Below are 4,124 nucleotides of genomic sequence, written 5' to 3'. Positions count from 1 at the left end.
TGTTGAAGGGCATCTTGGCTGTTTCCAGTTTTTTACAATTGCGAAGAGTGCTGTTATAAAAATTTATATAGAGATTTTATGCAAATATAAGTTTTCACTTTATTAAGTAAATACCCAGGAATAATTTGCTGGGTCATATGATAAGTATATATTTAATCTTATACGAAGTTGCCAAAATGTTTTCCAAAGTGGTTGTACCATTTTGCACTCTAAAAGTAATGTATAAGCATTTTTAAAAAGATATTTATTCATTTGAGAAAGAGAGAGTGAGCATGGGTATAAGCAGGGGGGAGAGTCAGAGGGAAAGGGAGAAGCAGACTCCTTGCTAAGTAGGGTGCCTGGCACAGGGCTCAATCCCAGGACACTAGCATCATGACCTGAGCTGAAGGCACATGCTTAATACACTGAGCCACCCAGGCACCCCAGTGTATAAGCATTCTTATTGCTCCGTATTCTCACTAGCATTTCATACTATAAATTTCTCTTAAAAAAAAAACAAAACAACTTATCCACTCTTGGATTAAGAAATTGTGATACACACTCATACAAACACACACAATGGAATATTGCTTATCCTTAAAAAAGGAAATCCTGTCATTTGTGACAACATGAATCAACCTGGAGGACATTATGCTAAGTGAAATAAAGCTAAACACAGAGAGAAAAATATTACACAATAATACTTTTATGTTGAATTTAAAGAAGTCAAATACATAGAAACATTTTGTAGAAAGAGGATTACAGGGATGGGAAAGTGGGGGAAATGGAGTGATGGTGGTCAAAGAGTACAAAGTTGAATTTATTTACAGTTAATATGTCTAGAAATTTAATGTTTATCATGATAAGTTTAGTTAATAAAACTGTATTATATACTGGAAATTTACTAAGATAATAGATTTCAGGTGCTGTCACAACAGAACTATAAAATGGTAACTATGTAAGGAGATGGATATGCTAATTAGCTAGACAGTAGTAGTCATTTCATGATGTACATATATTTTAAAACATGTTATACACTTTGGATATACATAATTTTATTAAAATAATTATTCAGCCATTTGAATAGGTGTTTTTACCGTTTTAATTTATGCTTCTCCAAAGATTAATGATGTTGAACATCTTTTTACATGCTTATTTACCATCTACATATCTTCTTGCATGAAGTAACTGTACAGATCTTTTGCCCTTTATTTATCAGTTGCTTACTTTCTGTTGAGTTCTAGGGGTTCTTTATATTGTGGATAGAAGTCAATTAAAGAGTAAATTTATTTTTCCCTTTTTGTGTCTTTTCATGCTCTTACCAGTGTCTTTCAAAGAGTAATAACTGTCATTTTGATCACTCCGATTAAGCTATATTTTTCAGTTTGTGGTTTTTGAGTAATATCTAAAAACTAATTGCCAAACCCAAGGCCACATAGCCTTTCATCCTATGCTTTCTTCTCTAAGTTTTATCGTTTTATACTGTGTATTTGGGTATGGTCAATTTTGAGTTAATTTTTATGTATTCTGTGAGATTTGTGTGAATGTATATGTTTCTGCATGTTATGTCTACTTATTCCAGGACTATTGTTAGAAGGATTATTCTTTCTCCATTGTACTGCCTTTTCACCTTCGCCAAAAATTAACTACTTGTGTGGATTTATTTCTGGGCTCTCTATTATTTTTCACACATGACAACTGATATGTTTATCCTTTTACCAAAATTACATGCTTTGATCACTGTACTTTAAGTTATAAATCAGGCAACACCATCAGGTCCTGCCTTCACAGGGTGTTAGCCTTTGATTTTATTGTTCTCTTTAGAATTATTTTGACTCTTCTGGTTTCATTGCCTTTCTATATGAAGTTTAGATCCAGTTTGCTATTATCTTCAAAGAAGCTTGTTGGTATTTTGATTATGACTGAGTTGAATGTATAGATCAAATGGGGGAGAACTGGCACCTTAATAATATTGAGTTTTTCAATCCAGAACATGATCTCTTTATTTGTATACATCTTCTTTCATTAGTGTTTAGTAGTTTAGAACATACAGATTCTATATATAATTGGTGAAATAATTCATTGTTTTGGGTTTTATTATGAAAGATATTGTTTTTCACATTACAAATTAGAAATATTAATTTCTGGTATATAGATAATGCCAGAACCGATCCCTTGTATTGTTTTTGTACTGGCTGACCTTCCTAAAATCACTTCCTTAGGGGTCTCTACATATACTATAATATTGTCTGAAAATTCTGTTATTTGCTTTTACAAATCACATTCAATCTCCAAAGTCCTAACCAGGTAGAAGAAACTAGTCCCTCCAATCACTTCACCTATAACACCTATGTATTCTTCACTCATCACACTATAATGTATTTATTTATTTATTTATGGATTTTTCTCCTTTACTAGACTATCAGATCCCTGGACATAGGATGCTGTGTCTACTACAGTTGCTACTTTTTTGCTCCAAGCACCTATTAAAGTATCAGAGATATAGGAGAATGCACTAAGTGTTTATTTAATACAGGATGGAGAAAGAGGGGAAGAGAGGGATGGGGAGAGGACGGGAGAGAAGGGGAAGGGAGAAGGAAGGGAAGGTGAAGGGAAGGTGAAGGGAAGGGAAGGTGAAGGGAAGGGGAAGGGAAGGGAAGGGAAGGGAAGGGAAGGGAAGGGAAGGGAAGGGAAGGGAAAGAGAGAAGAACATTGACCTTTTAATCTTCTTTGTTGGCTTTCAATCTACCATGACTTGAAAGAGGAAAGAAGGTCATTAAACTTGCCAATTAAATGCCTTGATCTCCTGTAGTTTAAGCCATTTTATTCAAGTATCTGAATGTACTGGGTAAATGTTCAGTCTTTCAGATGTTTTCCTACATCCTCCTCTCCCCAGAGGAAGGTGGGTGATAGCAGTATACTCAGGTTTTCATTCCAGAAAAAGGGCCTGAGATCCAGGCAGCCTAGCCATCTTATTTCTTTTTATAGTATATGATGACTAACAGTGATTCCTATATTTTCATGTAGTCTCTAGATTTAATTACTCTAAACTCAAGACTCATGAAAAATTTCCCACACATTCACTTTAGTTCTTAAGTCGTTTTCCAGTCCTCATACCTCATTTTTCCTGCTCCATCATTTCTTGAGGTTGTGCCTCTCCATGATCAAGAACTCTTTCAAATATTTTGTAATGTTCCCTTTAAGTATAGCATTCTATGTTAAATTTGTGTTTCTATGAAATTAATTTTTCTAAACTACCCCAATTCTGTTTAATTAGGTCCTTAGCCTATTCAAGTCAGTGCATACCCCTTTTCACAAGTTCCCTTCTTTTCTTGCAGACACACAAGGACCCTCATTCCACATACATGTTGCCACAGGAGTTCACAGTCACAGTAGAGGAGAGAGTGGCATTTCAATTAAAAAGGCTCCCACAGAAAGCTCTAGAGCTACAATGCCTTCAACACTGCTAGTTAAATTCAGGTCAGAAAGTAATCACCCAACTAGTTCCAATAGCTATGAAGTCTTAATGTAATTGCTAGGGAAAGATTACTGATAAGCAGGTGGCTGATTTGGCCCATTTTAGGATTCATAATTTTAAGACTGAAAAGGGCTGTATATATTATCTATGTAGCACTTGTAAAAATGTAGGGTATGTGCTACTGGTAGTTTATGAGGTAGTTTTAGGTAGTAAAGGATCAAATATCTTCATCTTGGCATTTATCTTTTCCACTATTGTATAATCACTCTCAGGAACATTAAGACTATGAAGGGGGTGGGGAGGGAAAGGAGTTGAGATAGAGAAAAGAGAAGGTGAACCAGCAAAAAGGAAGGCCAAGAAACTCAACTAGAATTAAAGCAGGGGTATTTGACTCCTAGGACACTAGGGGTTGTAAGCTTTGAGAGTAGGAGGGAAAGATAAAGAGAGGGTGTATGTTTGAATGCATGTATACACCTGCGCAGGGGAGAGGGCTGATGCAAAAAGCACCAAAAGGGAGGTGGGATTCAGTGATTCATATTGACTTCTCAGTCCTTCCATGACACAATGAAGACTCTGGCTATAGAACTCAGAACCCCAAAAAGGAGCCACACTCATTGAGAGTAGAAGAGAAGAATGCTCGCTTGGAAAAGCATGTGGGATAGGAAAT

This window comes from Canis lupus, chromosome 2 (genome assembly GCF_011100685.1).
Source record: "Canis lupus familiaris isolate Mischka breed German Shepherd chromosome 2, alternate assembly UU_Cfam_GSD_1.0, whole genome shotgun sequence".
Taxonomy (NCBI): Eukaryota; Metazoa; Chordata; class Mammalia; order Carnivora; family Canidae; genus Canis; species Canis lupus.
The sequence above is the reverse complement of the archived record's forward strand: the minus strand, read 5'-3'. Positions refer to the sequence as shown.